The sequence below is a fragment of the Colletes gigas genome, unplaced genomic scaffold, assembly GCF_013123115.1.
Source record: "Colletes gigas isolate AHSC1104 unplaced genomic scaffold, ASM1312311v1 Colletes_gigas_Sc00005, whole genome shotgun sequence".
NCBI lineage: Eukaryota > Metazoa > Arthropoda > Insecta > Hymenoptera > Colletidae > Colletes > Colletes gigas.
Window position 1 is genome coordinate 4,607,989 of NW_025106634.1, and position 18,971 is coordinate 4,626,959.

Consider the following 18,971-nt stretch of genomic DNA (forward strand, 5'->3'; position numbering starts at 1 on the left):
ATCGGATAGGCAGAGGCATAAGTTACCATCGCCATCGTCGTAGGTAAACGTATCGGGCACGGCAACGAGATGGCGAGTGACTTTTTCCGCCGTGGCTCGTGTTCCTGATTTACGGACCAGCGCCGCGGCGATCCAGGCAGGTAGGTACACAGAGAATATGTATACGTTACTAGCACGCGGAAGGTGCCTCTCGCGCGTCGACGAGAGATGCCGGCGTAACGTTTAATGCGGCTTTAACGGGACACACGCCGCCTATGGTGCTCGCGACGCTATATATAATAGCTATCCCTCTTGTAAATCGCTTAGGATCGGCTCTTATAATCTCTCGATTCGAGCCTCGCGGCGATCTCGATATCGCTCGTGACCGCTAACGGATCTGCCCGGCGGTCGGACCGAACCGCCAGACGATCCACGGATACGGATAACGATCGATCGAGGGAGGGTAACGATCGATATGCAAACATCTTCTTCGTACTGGATCCCGGCGTACGGTGAAATTCATCGAGATTCCTGGATACTCGCGCGATAGGGATCGAGGCGGTTGACGCGAGATCTATGTCGGGGCGCAGTCGTATGTACGAGGGTTGTTCCCACCGTTGGAAGAAACAATTGCTACGAGCTACGAACGAAAAGGTCCCGTAACTCGGAGGAAACCTGTTAACACGATCGCTGCCAACGCCATTTTGCATTCTCCGACTCGCACAGTGATCCCGGACATTTTTAAAACCATCTCAGCGATCGAGATTTTTCATCGCGAAACAGAATCACGATCCTACGGATCGATTGTGCAATTTGAAACGCTGAACGTCTTTGTTTAAAGAATACTTGTGATCATTGAAAGTTGACAAAAATCAGTTTCACTTTATCCTAGCCACAAAGGCGGTGCAAAAAACTTCCAAACGTATTGGATTTAAGAAATCGAGTTCGCGAAACGGGGAGGATAATTCCTACAAAGTGATAACTTCTGCGTGCGTAGCTCGTTTCCAGAGATTTCTAATTACAATATTATTGCTTTCCCCAGCGTCTGGCGTTCGCGAAACCGATCGAGGCAACGAGTCACGTAACACGCGTACGCGGTAAAAGGTAGTAAATTGGCAACAGTTCCAGCGGCGGGAAAAAACCCGACCCCTTTGAATTATCCTTCGTGTTCGCTGCGAGGAATCGTGCATCCAGATGTAATTGAGCCTATGACTAAATAACCGGCTTGCACACACCGTGGTCCCCCCTCCCCCTACCACCGTTACTTCGCCATAGGGTAGAAATGAAATCTCTCGCAGCCCCGCGAAGATTCGACGGGGTCCCGTGAGGTTTTTCTTGCCGTTGCTCGAGGCGTCGATGGAAACGATCGTAATCCGGCCCCAATTTGGCAGGAAATCGCGTGCCGTTGCCCGCACGAAGACGACCGTCCCGGCAAAACAACGCGGAATGTTGTAATTGGCGGCAGAAGGTACCACGGGCTCCCGATGTCGTCGACTGATATCCTTTTCCCTTCCCCCATTAATTTTTCGGGACAACGTGTTATTCGTACTTTTTGCCGACTCTATCGCCGGTCCCGCATATTTCGACCGACGCTGAAGATTTCCTACAACGATACCGCCCCCTGGGAGCTTCCTTCTCTCCGTCAACGTAAACGACCAACTTTACCTAAGCGTCGAATGCACACCGATGCACACGCGTATGGAAATGTTTTTTTAATCGTTGCAACGACTCGCTCGATGGGGCTCTAATTCGACGAATCGGCCGAGAATTTCACTTTCTTCGAATCGCTACGCCGCCCGAGAAGCGTTTCGCGTTCGATTATACGGGCAACTCGTGCAAATTATTCCACGACTAGCGATACGGGCCACTTATCGCGGAATATTCAGCTCCTTCCTGGAAACGGATAATCGAGACCGTTTTCGGATCCGCTCTATTATTTAAAAATTCATTGCGTAACTCGATTCTAATTTCAGACATACGCGTCAAACTGGTAGCAATTCAATTTTGTTTTTGAACGAAACCTACGTCTGATGTTGAGAAATAATTTTTTTTACTGAAAATTCACATCGTTCATACGTTGATGACGCGTCAAGTGAATTTTCCAGCTTGCCCCAGTTTCCAAAACCGTGCTGCTCCGAGTCGTTTTATACGCATGCAAATGAAACAGCGTAGCAGTTATTTCATAGCGCGATTCCATACTCTGTTTAGCGCGTCGTTTAATCGGTAAATAAATGAATAACTTTCGCGCAGCTTTGAAGCGACGTTTCCAGCGCGCTGATACGCGTAACGGTAATACCTTTTACACGCAATATCGCGTATAGGCAATGGTGTCACGGCAATTGCACTCCCGCGTCCAAAGGGGGTTCGAGCACTGCAGCTGCCGGTTATCACTGCACGAGTGCAATCTACGACGAACGGCCGAGCGGGAAAGAGGTCGTAACGACGCAGTTTCGCTGTCTTAATTACTGGATGCATGCGTTCCGCTGCAACGTATGCATGCAATCCACGCGATGTAACACGAAAATCCATTAACTCTCGAAGAATCAATGACTGGGGATCGACGAGTGTAACACGTGTACAGGTCGATCCTAGAAACTGGGACGATTTACAACCTACGACTTTCCAAAATTTTATTTCAACACCTAAACGTTTAATTCTTCGCGTATGAACGTGCAAGAGTCGAGATTTTTCCAGGAACCGGAACGAACGCGTCGTCGTTTCGGCGAACAAAATTTCCAGCATTCCGTTCGCGGGGTCGTTCGGAGCACGGCCAATTAGAGCTCGAACGACGAGTGATTCGTCGTGAAATATTTCGGTTCGAGGGTGGCGGATCTCGGTGTAGGAGGGAAGAGAGGAGAGAAAAAGAACCAGCGGGAGCGAGGAAGGACCCAAGGCGGTCTTCGGGTGTCTCCTTACCAATCCGAGAACTCTCGAGGACGTCGCTTGGGGGACTTATAAATCGCTTCCAGGTTTCGGCGGCCTGCTCCACGGGGACGGCTGTCACGCGCTATCCTAACGACGTTTAACTAATCACGCCCGGGGAAAAATATATATCCGCGATGGGAAGCTGGCGCCCCGGGCCACTCTATCACCGAACCCGGGGCCCCGGATGCTTAATTTGTATCAAAACATGCCAGACCCGGGCGCCACGCGAACGAGTTATACGTTAAACGCAGACACGTTGCACAGCAACCGATCGCCAGCGACCGTGAACATTCTGTTCGCGCAATCTGCCCCGCACGTGCATCCCCGATGCTGCGAACGTAACGACAACTTCGTTTGCCCCTCTGCTCGCAGCCCGTGACCCGAAATTGCACGGGGCAAATCAATTAGCGCGAACCCTCGCGCGCGATTCAATTTCTCTATCTTTGGAGTTAAATTTCAATGAAATACATTCACTATTATAGGAATGTTAGAATCTCTAAATATTCTTCGCCTAAATACGCGTTGTTTGCATTTTGAAACATCAAAATCGTCCAATACGTTCGGGAGTTATGAATTTTCAAACATACGCATGACATTTCAGGGGAATCAGACATTGATATCAATTATGATCAGACACTGTATTTTCGGTAAAGTATTTTTTTCTTGAAAGTGGGTAGGATTTCGGGGGTATGTTTATTCACCAAAAATGATTGTAATTAACCCCTGCAACCAAAAATAATTTTTTCAGGACGGTTTGAAAATTTTTTTTTCGTCGAAAAATTCAAGCACCTACTCGAATTTTTTTCTTGAAAGTGCGTAAGATTTCGGGGGTATGTCTATTCATAAAAAATGATTGTAATTGACCCCTGCAACTAATCATAATTTTTTCAGGACGATTTGAAACTTTTCAATTTTGTCGAAAAATGTTGGCACCTACTCGAATTTTTTTCTTGAAAATGCGTAGGATTTCGGGGATATGTCTATCCACCAAAAATGATTGTAATTGGCCCCTGCAACTAAAAATAATTTTTTCAAGATGATTTGAAATTTGTTAATTTCACGCGAAAGACGTAAGGTGTTTCAGGCGTAAGGTCTACTAGTATAGCTCGTGTGTGATACAACTTAGCAGATTTTGCTAGAGCTCAGCGGAGTCTGGGAGCAAATTTTTCGAGAGGATCGCGCCGAGGCGGGTCCCGGAATTGGGCGATTAATTCGAGCAACACGACGACGTCTTAAATAACCTCGAATTAGGGGTTCCGCAGAGGGTACATACGTATCCCAGCGACATTGCTCGCGGAAGTACCGAATTTCCTGTGGCAAGAGACGCAGGGAGGAGCAGAACGACGCCAGCTAGTCGTCGAGGCGTTGCTGCCGATCAATCACGGGGACTCGTCGATCCAGCCCCCTTTGGTCCTTCCCGGTTCTCTCTACGCCAAATAAATGACAGGACGACGAACGGACGGCGACTGCGCGCAGCCCCTTACGACCTATCTCTGTTCTCACGTATCCGTGGGGATGTAACGAAGCTCGAAACATAACACCGTCCCATGCCGCGTTGCGAGGACACCGAGCAGCCGACTCCGGTTGTGTGGTCAATGTTTAGTTTGACAGCGAGTGTCCTGCGACTTGACCTCTTTTGTCAGCGCCGGGTACCAGTCCTGTCCGACGACCGGTGGACCCGACAGTGGCTGCACCCCCGTGGCAATCCAAGCTTTCAGCTTGCGGAAACATGCGTTCAGCACGTGTTGCGACACGCTTTCCAGCGGTGAGGAGGACCGCTACGATATTGAGCAGAAGCCTCCAGCGATCGTATTTCCCATACGTCCTCTCGCAATTCTCGGGATTTTCACTGTTTACGACCTCGTCTCCGGAACGGAAGGTCGACATTGTCCAGAGCCGACGAACTCTTTGTCACTGTCTTTACAGCCGCTTCGGGTTCTTGGAGAACGAAGATCGTCGATGGCGTGCAAGGAACTAAGTAGCCGGGGGGGATACATATTTTTTCACGGGGCGCGAATCCTATTACACCGAAAACATAACCTTTTCGGACCCGAGGGCTCGAGCTGCTGGAACCGTGTCACGATAATCTGGCGCTAACCCGCTGGCGTCCGCATCGGTGTCGGGTAAACATTTAACAGTCTCCAGAGTCCGACCCGGATACACCCGTCACCCGACACCGAGCGTCGTCCTGATAATTAGGAGATGCCTGCCTCCGTTATTCCAACATACCGAAACTATTCGGTTGTCACAGCTTCCCGGAATCTGACGTTTACGAGCGCACTAGGCCTGCAGGTTCAACGGCTACAGACCTCCGTACTCCGACATTACGTATTATTGGGTCGAATCCTACCAGACAATGTAAAGAAAAATAATTTCAGTAAAACGTGCGATTTAGAGATCCTTCTCTTTTTAACGGGGGTTGTTCAGGTCAGAAGGCTCCCATTCGGGGCCCTATAATATAATATTCATTAACGATGCTGCTTTCTGAGAAATAATAAGATTTTCAAGTCGAGATCACGACAAAGTAATAATTTTTGTAAATCAATGTGATCTTTGCCTCCTAAATAAATAAATAATTTCTAGGTCCAAAAACAGAGTGCACACTCGTGGAACAATTGAGTTTAATTTTTTTTTTACATTTAGTCATGCTCCAATTTTTTCGAGCAATAAAATAAGAGCGACGGGCGTTTGGCATCGGTCCACCGGGGCTGTTCGTCGTCGAGTTTTCGTACGACGTTCCCGAGAATGGAAGGCGTTGCCGCGGCTGGGAACGGAATCGAGTAACTAATGTAAGAGTGGGTCCGCAGGAAGGCCAGGAACGATTCCAGACAACGGAAACGTCTCCCGTAAACTACTAATCACCATAAACCTCCGGGATACACGTGTTACGAATTCTCGGTGCAGAGGAATCGCCGCGCCTCGCGTCTACTCCACCCCTGGCGTTTGTTGCTCTCCCGGGGAAACCTCAGACATTTACCTCCGGGTTTCTCCAACGGTTCTTCCTTGCCGTTTCCTACCGTCTTCCGTCTTTCGTTCTCGCCGGCTTTCGCGCGACGTTAAATAGATCGTTCCGGGCTACGACGTCGAAAAGTTTCGCCCCCGCCGTCGCTGCGCGTAACCAGCCACCCGCGCTGACGCTTAATTACGTCCACGGGGCTCGTGGAATTTCGCGGGATAATCGATAACTGGGAAAATTTACTCTGCGTTATGCTCTCTTGTAGATTTTTTTTTTGTAACCAGTGGGATCTTCCAGTTCCATAATAAAAAAATAAATAAACTTCTGACGAGGGAAATCAGATCTATAACCAGTCGATCGACTCAAATCGAAAGCACCAAGATCGTCAACGATTTGGAAATCTCGTAGACGGTGACGGGGACTGCTAAAAATTCTGACAGCGTTGAAATAAATCGTTTTTTCCACGAGATGCGATTTGGAGGGGCTCCCGAAACTGCAAGGATTCAGAATGGCCGGTGTTCATCGACAGGTACCCGAACGGGGGAGCCCCGTAGCCGCTCGCCGCGCGATCGATCGCTCGCGATCGCCGTTCCTCAGACGTATCCGCCATAATTTCAGCTAATCTACGGCGGCGGACTCGCGGGACCGACGTGTAATAATTTCGAGACGTCCGCGCCGCACCAAACGGATCTTTTCCCTCCTCGAGGGCTTGTATCCAGCCGGTTTCTTTTTCTCCGCGGGCCGGTTGTCGGCGTCGTCGGCGAAGCCGGTCCCAGGCCACGTATCACGATAATTCCGACTAATCTATCGCGGTGTCGATAGGCAATCGATTGCACGAAAGGAGGAGCGAACGCGCGAGTAGGGGGGGAGGAGGAGGGAAGGCGAAGGGGAGAAATCTGTTGCAACTGCAGCCGCCCCGCTGCGGAGAGTTTAGAGGAACAAACACGCCCACGAGGTAACGCATCCTCCTAAGTCGTCGACACACCGTACCGAGGCACAAGACACCGTCTCCTCGGTGGCGAGAGGACGCGGAGGGCGCACAGGAGGTAGACATTCGTCTCGCATTAGCATATACACGAGGAACCAGAGAACCAGAGAGAGAGACTCTATCCGCTTTACGGGTGGAGCACTACTCCCGTTCCCTCTCGTCCTTTCTCTACCGGCGCTATCTCGGTCCCACGGAACGATAAGTTCTATATTGTAACGAACGGATCGTTATTGTTCGCGATTGCGAGGTCTCTGCCGCTTTCGCGCTCAACGCCTGTCAATTAACGCGACTCCTTCGCGAAACCCTGCGAAAAGATTTCGATGTACCGTAGGGGAATTTTGTATTTGCCTCGCTTTTCGTGAAATCGAAGGTTGTAATGCAGATGGCGATATGCACAAAATTCTTTTCAATCGAAACGAACCGTCTGAGAGTCCAAGTAGGAACAGTATACGCAACTGACGGAGCCAAAGGGTTAAAATATCGCGGTGAGTCCCCGATAGTTTCCCCCAGGCACGGTGCGGCAAAAGTCCCGTTCATAAACGTGTCACTGGTTTTTTGACGAACGCCAGAGAGATCGGCTCTGTAAATACCATCGAGGAGCAGAACCACTCCGGAGAGGCTCTCCCTCGGCACCTTCCCCTCGTTTCGGGACCGGGGCAATAAAGTCGTATTGTTTTTGCGGCGTTTGCGTTGCTTTAACGCCCCGGCAATATAACCTTAACAACTCCGTGCGACCGATCGGAGCCGATCCGAGCCGAATCGAGTCGCGACGGGTCGTGGAAGCGAGAAGAACGACGGATAAAGAGGCCCTGGCGGAGGTTCGGGCGACTCTGTGCCCAATACGGCGCCAGGAACCTTCGCCAGGTCCCGGTGCACCATGGGACCGTCGGACGTTGTACATCGTCGGGACGGTCCATGGGTCCGGATGCGGCGGGGATATACCTCTCCTCGTATACACCGAACGACCCAACCCACCCGTTAGACCCTCGTAAAATTTTTTCTCGATCCTTTTGGCCCGATCCTACGGAGCAAACGGTCCGCTACAGCTTCGACGTCCGAGGATTTAATTTGGGCGACTACGTTCTCGTTCCACGTTCCTCCCCCTCCCGCCCCTCTCTTTGTCTCTCGCTCTTTCCCTTCGTTCCGCGACTCGTTCTCCCTTGTCTCTCGATCCTTATCCCGATGGTTTATCATATCCGCCGCTCGCCCCGTCAGCACGAGGGAGAGAAAGAGACGGGACCCGGTATGCCCCGGGTCCGCGCAGGCTCGTTTTATATCGAGTCGTCCGCGGGTCCTCCGGGCCGGAATTAATGCACGGTTATTAATAAAAATCTTGCCGACTAGTTGCCCGAATCGCCGCGGAATCGACGATCCACTCGCGAGAACCGATCGTTTCTTAACGACGGCAGGTGGGACTCGGATCGGAACGCGTTCGACGATCCTCTCTCCTCCTCATTCCTTCTCGTTTCCTCTCTTTCTCGTAATTATCGAGTTTAAGTGGTGAGCCGGTGGCCGGGGATCGTTTGTAAGACTGTTACGCGCGGCTGCGGGACGCGCTCTTATCGTCTTTACCTCTCGTTATCTTCGAGTACAGAAGGTGTTAATTAAAAGAAAGAGAAAACGGCCTCGGCGACTCTCGTACTTATCGTGTCGCTTAAGTCGTTTATCTCGTCAACGGCTGTCCGCCGGGTGTTGAACATTATTGACGCGATAATGCGCGTCCCATTGAGCTTTCTGACGCTTTTCCACAACTTGAAGAGGCGACAAGACGATCCAGCGCGTGCCGACAGACGCACACTCCCCCTACAATTGTTTCGCTGCTTCGGAGATACCCTGACATTTACGACCCGGACCCATCCGTTACATGACAAATTTTTCCTTCGACGCGTCGTTTATCGATGTACTAAAGGTACAGTGAGGAAGCAGCGAGTATAAAATAATAAAATCTACACAAAATACATGTCAACGAGAGACTGGAATTGTCAGATTCGAAAATCTAAACGCCCGTGGAATTTATTCGCGGTTACCAAGTGGGACCAAAATGGCGGATGGTTCCGAGTGGAAATGGCCTGGTAAGTTTTTGACGCGGCCATACGTCGTCCGTTAGGAACGGGTTAACCGCGAACGATTCCTCGCGACGGAGACGAGACTAATAGCCGTCCCGGGTACAGGTAAAAGAGGCGCGCGTATCGGCCCGTAGCGTGTGCGTGTGTCCCTTCTCCCTCGCGCCCACGTCCTCTCCGGGCCCTGGTACCGCGGGGCCCGGCCGAAATATACGAGCCAGCGGTCACGGTGGTACCGTCGAACCGGTATACGCGGGGCCCACGGGCCCCGCCGTTTTTGACAACAATTTCCACTTAGTGCCTCCGCGCGACATTCGAGCCCGTCGCGGGCTCCGGTGTCCCCCGGATATACGTTTCGTTTCGGAAAGGAACGAAATTTTTTTCGAAAGCGGCCCAACGATGGAGAAAGACAACGCGGCGCGTCGCCTCTTCCTTTGGCCTCTGTGCGCCACGGTTTAAACGGTTACATCGTTTCCGAATCGGGACAAGATGGCCATTTGCCGTGCTCGTACGATATATTACGGTGTTCGCCGGCGCGAGGGTTCGAGATTTATGGCGACGAAAAAATCGCCGCCCCGTCCGCGTATATATCCGTTCGTTTGATAAATACTCGCCTCTACCTACCGGACTCGCCGCGCTATCGGTGAATTTAAGGCGCTGGTTAGATAAGAGGCGTGTAAGTATTATTCATCCAACAGTTTCCTACGGGCAAGGTATTAGTATTAGGACTGTCGTGTTTCGTCTCCGTGGTCTATCTTGGAAGTAACATTTTCTTAAAATTGATTCGATGAAAGTATTGGCATTTCGACGACTCGTTTGAATAAGCGATCCCGTAATTGCTTCGAACAGCGTATTATGCAACGATTTATCGTGTATAGTATGAATCGGTATAGCCGACACTGTATTGTATGTTAATGACTTCTCCTCGAATAGTGGAATATTCATCAGCTTTAAGTGCCTGTTCCTATTTGCCTAATTGTGGTTTTCATAAATTCAGTGTCATCAATTGCGCCAATAGCGACTTCGATTTCGAGGCAGTCGGTCTGCTCTTTCGCGGTTGAGGATATTTGAAAGCAGTGTTTCTCAACAACTTGCGAGATATCGTATAAAACTCGAAAACTCGAAACAACCACTATCGTTAAACAGAGTACGACTATGCAATGGCAGAATACGAATAAAAATTTAGCCCTTCTTGGAAGAGTTTGAGCCTGCATGCACGCAAGATTGGTTTGTTTAAAAGAGAAAACACAAACAAAGAACGTACGTTGTCTGTTATCGGAATAAAATGTGTCGATCCCCGTCTAGCCGTCACCATTCACGTGGCTCCGGACTCATTGAGGACACGGCGGCGTGAATGGGCGCCTCGGCGCGACGAATTATGCGAGGAGCGGCCAAGATGTTTATCGTCCGAATGAATTCAGGAGCGTAAAATGAAGGGGGAGTACGAGGCAGACAAGACGAGACGGAAAGCTCGGGGGTGCGGCGAACGGCTAACCGTAGGGTGGCGTGAAGGCTCGTCGAAGGTGTTGACACAAGGGGAACGCCGCGGGTGGAGGCGTTGCTACAACCAGGGCTCATTCACACCTCCGCCTCTCTAGTTTCCTCTCCTCATTGTGATCTCCGGAAGACACCGCGATGAACTTCACCCGGCAACACCTCTTTCGTGCCACTGTCCAATCACCATTTACATCGGGGCCTTAAATATTGATGAAGCGTCGCGAAAAAATTTCCACGACTGTCGGACGGCCGCCACTTCGCGGTACTTTCAAAGGGTAATCGAGCATTTGACTATTTTCAAGTACGAGTCAAAGATAATACGAGTGACACTAAACTATTAAGAATGGTCGACTCGTGAATTATAAATTTTTGGAAACTTTTGAACTTTGGAGACTTGTAGAAGACCTAGGAAAAAGGTTCCAAAATCTCTTAGATTGTTTGCAAAGTCTCTCGACTCTGTGAACGAAGAAATTTAGAGGAAAATCAAGATGGTGGCTGGAATGAGCGGACTTACGACTGTCGCGAAAGCGTCGTGTTGGGCGTCACGCCATTATCGGGTATTAAGATCATTCGGGATCCTCGATCGATAAAATTAGTCGTATTTGTATGCTCATCCCGCGACGAAGGTGTGGGCCACGGAAAGGGCTGAAGGGTGAGTAGGTGGAGCGGAATAGGACCACCCAGCCCGTGTCGGCAGCGTTAGTGTTAGCATAACGCGTGGGCGCCATTCTTTCCTCCTTATACCTCTTTACCCTCCTCTTACATCCCTTTCCGGGTCGGCATAAGTCGTGAACGTCACCGCGGCTCTGTCCGCGCTCGAGGACTACCAGGGCCGGCCATTTCGAAAATGGCGCCCAAGGCGAGATGTCCTTTCTTTTCCGAGCAATAAACCACGCCGAAGACGACCAACAAGAGATCTGCCTTTTGTACGCTTCCCCGCTATTCCCGCCTGTCTTTTTGCGCGTTTTCTTCGCGCCGTAAATTCCCCCGCGTCGGCCAGACGTCGCGATACGAATAAAATTAAATTTAATACGAAAATATCTTTCCTAATTTCGACGTTTCGCAGGATCGCGAGAAATCGGGTGATCTTCGAGTGAAATAATGGGCGCTGATTTTTTATTTCCCCCCCTCGTCGGAGGGCGCGCGACAAAAGCCGGCCCTGAAGCCTGGAATCCAAACGAGCCCATTAGAAGCGCAGGAAGATTTTCAAGGGGATCATTAATAAACGGCCAAGTCACCGTGTAACCGATCCGCCATTGTCTCGCCGGATGAATGAATTAACCTCGTTCATCCAGGCGGACGACGGATTCTCGGAGACAGAGTGTTTCTGTGAGGCACGACCGCCGTCACGAAAGATACGACGACGTCTACTTTTCATATCGAACTTCCTCTAACCGGGGAGGGAACACGCGGTACCCTTCAAAGCTCGAGAGAGCTTATGAATAATTCCAAGGGCCGCGACGAATAATCGATAACTTTGTGAAGAGGCGCGCGTCAGCCTGTCTCGGAAACCAAAATTTCCCACAACGTTCACGCCGCTCGGAAACAAAGGGGAACTTTTCAATACTCGCTCGACCATCGAATCGCTGAACCCTTCCTCTGATTCCGACCGACAACCCCCTAAAAATTTACGCGAGAAAAAGTTGTCTCACGAATCATTTTGGTTGCAGATAGTTCTCGATAGCGAACACCTATAATCATTAATAAAATGTCAGTCCCTTGAAGAGAAATATTACGATACGATCGAAGGCATAAATCGTCAATGGAGTAAATAAAGAAGACACGGTCGTCGATACTTTGTTTCTCCCGACAGAGAGAATATGGTAGCCGACGAAGGGGTAATTTTTTCCGTGAAATTACGGGACACCGTGTAGAGGTATAGCTCGCGCCAACGGCATTTGCATCGAAGCGCGTGTAACGCGTCCCTTCGGCGGATCGTTCGTGGTGAATTCATTAATTAGTCCGGCGTAACGGAGAAAAGGCTTTAATGGACATCAAAGGCGCGTGTCGCGACAGGATCGCGCGATCGCGGTCGTCGAAGATCGGATTCGACGACAGGCGATGCCCGGGGCGACGTGGCAGGTGATAACTCGCGTAAACTCGTAATAGGAAGCGTTGGTAGCCGGCGCCGCGATTGCATTCGCGGCTCGTCTCCGTTACCGGAGTCGTGGCTCGTAGGAGGATCATCTTAACGACCATCTAGATAGGGGACGGTGAAATGATCTGTAAGAAAACCGGTGGCGAGTGGTATCCTCCGGCGGCCATTAATCAAAGGACAGGAGCGCTAATGAACCTGCTGGAATCGCGGGCTGGGGAACCGTTTCTGTTCGGTTCAGCGCTTCTCGTCGTCCCCCGTCCGTGGAACCCCACCAGACGACCGCCATTCTCCGGTCTGCGAGTCCGTCTTTGAATCCACGAAACCCCCCCAGGGCAAACGAATCAACGAGCAAACAAATGAACGGGAGAGGGTTGCTGCCGCTGCTCCGCGAACCGAATGATCGAGCAGCTTACCGGTGGAAAGTTTGCCGTTTCGGAGTAGCGCCGGGAGCGTCTTCGGGCTCAACAAATGGAACGGACATTATGAACGTTTACGCGAGAAAGCCTCGGTGAGCGTTCCTCCCAAGAAAATCACTCCTTCGGGAAATAACAGCAGCGTTGCGTGCCCGATACGGATTTCGAAAACGGAACGAACGTAAAGTCTCTCCAACGATAGAACTTTCGATCGACGACGACTCCATTTTTTGAATTTCTTTTCACTTAATTTAGCAGCGAGGTTTTCTGTCGATTTTTTATTTTTTTAAGTTCTCGAAGCACGTTGTTTATCGTAACGGTGTTTCTTGTCGCAAGGGATGCGTGCATTGTTTAGTATATTCGTTAAACGCGCGCTCCAATTATGCCCGCGCGGGGTACGATAAGTTGTACCTGCAATTTGCTTTGTGTTATTTGCACTATTGTTTTCTCCGGGAGTTCCCCCTTTTCCCCTTCTGCCGCCATCCCAATTATTCGGCGCCCCGGGCCGTTCGATCTCGCCATTATCGGATGACACGGACCCACGCTTTTATGTTTAATTGATATTTTTCGTAATTCCCCCGGAATCCAATACAGGAACGCTCCGGCGGACAGATATAATCCCGGGCTCGACATTGCTCTCGTTAAAATATTTCCGATGGAAAATATTGCGAAACCGGTGGATACAGTTCGGTCCAAAAATAACCTCCTCGAGCATCTCCAAACCATCCGGAACCGCTTCTGTAGGATATTGGTACGTAAAATATGTACCACGACCCGATAAAATCTAATCAGTAACGCTAAATCCAAAGAGAATTAAAGACGAGTCTGCAGTACTGGACTTTGACTACAGTGCAATCCAAATGATGTAAATCACAAATTCGAGAACTCGTATGGTTTCAAATGCATAATAATAAAGAAAGAGTGGTATCCGAGAAGAGGAGACGCAATAGAGGGTGATCTTCTTTCGGTTGCGCGGCAATAAATAAGGGCCGTCGTAAAAGCTCGTAAAGCAGATAATATCTGGAAAAAAGATGTTTGCCCCGAAGCTGTAACCCGCTCCGACCGTTGGCGGCGTCTCTTTTCCGCGTCCACCGGCGTTTCCCTCGCGCGGAAGGCGGCCGCATTTTTCCCCCAAACTCCCGTCCACCCCCCCCCTCCGCCCCTTTTGTTCCCGATTTATCGGAACACGGTGTCCAGGGCTAGAACCGTGCCCCGCCGCGACGCCGAAAATGTTCGCCCGGAATTAAATGAACAATTCGTTACGGAGAGTAACAGAGCGCTCCCAGCGTGGAAATGGACCTTCCCTTCCCTGGTGACCGCGGAATCCTGGATTTCATCCGCTAACTCTATTAATTAATCCGTATTTATTCACCTCTCGAGAGGCATTTCAAACTTTCTTAACCGATATCGGACCGCGACGATAAATCCGCGAATTTTCCGGGAACGACACCCCGAGCCAACGCGACTTGTTTTTACCACATTAATGTCCATTAATACCAAGCGAGCTCGTAAAATCGGAAACACTTTTGTCAGAGTACACGCTGAGGAGACAGGTTTCCGCAATTACAATTTGTGAAAGCGTCCACTCGATCCTCGAGTTTTCCCAGACTTACGGTTACGACGGACGTGCTTGACAGGAAACGTTCCACATTCCTGTTGCACCTGCGGCCGGGCAACGGTCGTAAAGGTATCGTTCTCGAGCGAAACTTTCGCAAACGCAGGATCAGCTCCCCTCGAGGCCGGGTAGTTCGCGTGAATCGCCGAGAAAATTCGTGAAATCGAGCCCCTCGCGGGTCAGGAAGGCCCAAAAGGAGATACGATCTGTTTCTTAACGATCGTTTAACGACGACCGTGGGGCACCGGAGTGGCGCCAGGCCTCTCCGTTCCGCAACAGCGCGGCGAGCGTAACACGAGGCCAGAAAAGTACTAATAAATTTCCCAAAGTCGGTATCGTGCCATACGCTCCGACTGTTTTAAGCCCGTTGCGTCGACGGCAAAAAATATTAGCAGTAAATTTACCGCCTGGGCGTCGTTCTCGCCCCTGAGATTCTTGGCGTTCGACCTTCACCCCCGACGCTTCGTTTCCGCGATCCATGGGAAAGTTTCTACGTTTTGAAATTTACAAAGCTACTGTCCCCGGTTTGATTTCGATTTTACGTAACTTAAAATTCGTAAATCCAAATTAATTTCCCCCTACGTCTCGCCCTGAGGATGAATTTTCGTTGGATATTTAAAAATCGAGAGCAAAACTATCCAAAGTGGGCAAAAAGCTCGCCCTAGAGTGAATCGATATGATTTAGAATGTTTTTGACATTTTTATTCGTCGAATGAAGTCGATAGCCTGTATCGACGACGTTTCGATTTCGACCGAGCGCGTACGCGCAATCGATTACGCTGTCTCGCGTGTTAACAAGTGCCGAGTATTAACAACCGGCTCATATCGGCTAATTGCTGTCGCATTCGTTCTTTAAGAGGGCCAATTAAGGGATAAATTATGCGTCGTCCGCGACTAGATGCAATCGACCGGCGATAATCCTCGATTTACAATGCTCGGTTCTCGATTACCAGGGAGGAGGGGTGTGTGGGGGGCGGTATATTAGCCCCGCTTACAAATTGAGACCGCGCACAGCGGACGACAAGATTTACGGACGCGTTTTTGCCACGTTGATATTGGGCCCCACTCGCGGGCCCCCCAAAAAACGCAGACGGGGCCGCCCGTGGTACGCGTTAACTGCTTCATGGATGCGTCATAGTTATCGATAAGTTATTTACGCCCGCCATAAACGGCGATCTCGGGTGCAAAACATTCCGTTCGAATCTCTAACTCTTAAAACACCGAAGAAATAATTAATGTAGCCAAAAGATGGCGGAAGAAGAGCATCCCTTCGTCGGTTTTTACCTGAGCGATCGATCCTCGACTCGGGGGCTGGAAGAGACCGGAAGTAGGGTCAAAACCAGGAGAAAACGGACCAGGTTATGGCGGGTCAAGCGTAGGGGGCTCGTTAACGCGAGACAACCGATGACGATAGCGATCGGCTAATCTTCACCGAGGCTGTCTAGACGTTTTTGTGTGTCCCCGAACGGAGGACGCTTCCTGAGCAGATTATCCGCCTTGACGTTCCGAGAAGAACGCATATGTCGTGACAATTAGAGACAGTCGACTATGACGCTTCATTTAGAACTAACTGTAGACTTAGACAAGTTTTATTCGCGCGTTTTCTTTGAAATATTTTCGCGGGGAATGGCGCTACGCGTTATCGTAGGCACACGTTCCCATTATCGAGCGACTTCTTTCGATTTATCTAACAACAGGCTTGTTACGGTTACGCGTACACCTCGTCGAGGATGAAACGTTTCCGTGAGCCGATACCGGCTGGTAATTATCGTGGCAACTGCGGTTAATTACGACCGCGCGCATGGCCGCGCCGAACGCGACAAAAAGTCGGTTGATTGATCGCCTGACACGCCTGCGACTTCGTTAATTCGTGGTTTTAATTGCCGGGGAATTCGTGGTTTTGTGAGAACGACGCGGTGGACCTTGATGGACGACGCGACTTTTCGATCTTCAATTTTTTCCTCCGAGCGAAAAAGTATTAGGATTCGACGTACGAAACCGAATGGAAACATCGTGAATGTTTCGTTCTATTTTTAGGATACATTGAAACTGACTTTCACCCAATGCCTCGCGATTCATAAAATTACAAAGCGTGACACCTTTTTCTGTTCTCGTTCCGTTCTCTCGGACGCCGGAACTCGTGTTTTTGCTCGCTAATTTCCACAAAAACTGTGCCCGTTCGCCGGGAAAAATTCACGAAATTTGTCGACGAGTTTTCTTTTTGTCCCCGGAGGGACGCGTATAGGACGCGCGCGTAGCGAACCGCTCGAAAACGGCTCGCGGTCGTGTAATTAGAGCCTAAACTCGATTTAGCCCGGGGACGACGACACAGCCACGCACCGGTGTATATACGGTGATCCGGTCCTAGGGCTGCCGGTACAAATGACAAAAACTGCCGACGGTGACACTGAAATATCAACGGCGAGTCACGAATTCATCAGGTCGTGCCGCCCTTGGTTCCTTCTTCTTCGCGAACCTCGCCGCCACGTGTGCGCTCCACGGAGTCGCTCCGTCTTCCTCTGTCTCCCTTGGAATTCGTGAATGGGCGAACACGAACACGAACACGAACACACGCGAGAGCTTAGAACGTTTACCCCGGTCACGGGACCGTGATTTTTCTGGCCACGATGAAACTTGAACGTGTCATTTTCGGGCGTAGGTGTGAGTTTTATCGGTGTAATAAACCACTCGTTTCCAGGAAAGTGTTTAGCGACTCCGCGTTCCGCAGCCACAATTAAAATAATACGTTCCGAAATAGACGATGACGTAACGTCTAACGTGATACGCAAAGCGTGAAAGAAACTTCCAGCACGATATATAATTATTAATAAAAAATAAGACACTGGTGTCATTTAGTTTCCATCGTGAGCTCGTTAGGGTAAACAAAAGAGAAATTGAGTAGGAACACCGCGAAGTTTTGTATTATTTATACTGGTGGACTGTAAGAAATACGACGTCTTAAATGTCTTGAATTACGATCGTGGAAGCGCACAGTGCCTTTAATAACCTCGCTTCTTAGCACCCTGAGGACCAGAGCCGCGAGAGGTTACTTCTCATTAGTCGATTAACAGCGGAACTTGTAACTTAATGCTGAACCAACGTTGCAATCATCGTACGCTTGAACCAGTTTGTTTATGAATGCATACCGATACAGTGTAGTGTATTCTGTAAGTCGTAGAAGATCGCGAGTCGGTCTTCGAGATGTTCGCTCTTAAACAAGCGTGGAGGCGGTCTAATAGATCATTGGCTGCAATAGTTCATACTCTCTTTGATATAAATTGGAAAATTAAATTAAAAGATGAAAAATACTTTAACCCTGTCATTCCCAGATCATTGAAAATTGAAGTATATTTATTATAAAACTTTTAAGGAAACAGGTAGACTACTGATGATAATTACGAAGGAAACGTAATGTTATAAAAAATATCGAGGAAGGAAACGATATAAAGTACGAGATGAATTAAAAGGCAATGGGAAATAACGGGAAAAAAGGTCGAAGAGCGTCGAGGCGATCTTGCGCAGCGAGAAGCACCGTTGGAGGGGCAGAATCGCGCGGAGCCATCTTGGCGACGGTCGTCAAAATGGCAGATTTCACGAGAGGAGAGGTCAGGAGGAAGAGAGGTCGGCTACGACGAGCGATCCGCATCCTCGATCGCGTCGAACGGCCGGTTCAGGCGGGCGTAGCGTGTACGAACTACAAACAATGGCTTTGTTTCCACGCGAAAAACGTGATACAACTGTAAAGTAACAAATATCTCGGCGTAGATCGACACGCGATCCGTTCGCCGCTTAGGGCACACACAACGCCGCTTCTTGCGCGCGGGCGAAACTGTTCACACACACACATGCACACGCACGAGCACGCACAACTCGCGTGCGTGGATCCCACGATTAACGCACGCCGTTTACAAACGAACGCCCAACAGGCTTCGATCTCCTAGAACCGCCGCTGTATGCGGGCTGTCGGTGGTGTAAAAAATTTTATTCGTACAATACGCAATAAATAGCTGTTTATTATCTCCCGTTCGTTGTTCGAAACTGCTATCCGGATAGGAATTTTAACCGTTTCTGACGCCAGCGTGCGAACCCACCCGAAATATACCCGGGATCTTGTTCCGACTGTTTAGGTGGGCGAGGAATCTCTATAATGAGACCCGCTCGCTAATTGCGCGCTCTCTCGCGTACGCTTCGTCTGTAATTTCGCGTATTAACTCGAGCTCCGTCTGCCGTCGAGAGGAACGATCGGATGAAGCGCGAAGTACCGATTCTCCGAGGCAGAAACTGCGAATCTCGAAAATAACCGAGGCTGCCTCGAAACTCGAGGAAACGAATTTTCTAACGTTCGAACTAGGGAAGATCAATCTTGAACGACATATACTGAGTTTCAACGAAGTAGTTAAGAGTTTCCTATTCTCCATCCCTGTTAAACGCACGAGA

At 49.8% G+C, this 18,971-nt stretch overlaps 1 protein-coding gene across 8 annotated transcripts in view; it reads right to left on the bottom strand.

Annotated features, from left to right (window-relative positions):
- Positions 1-18,971, bottom strand: part of LOC122395425 (ankyrin repeat domain-containing protein SOWAHB) — a 138,098-nt gene that overhangs the window by 92,378 nt on the left and 26,749 nt on the right. The gene's annotated exons all lie outside the window — the stretch shown is intronic.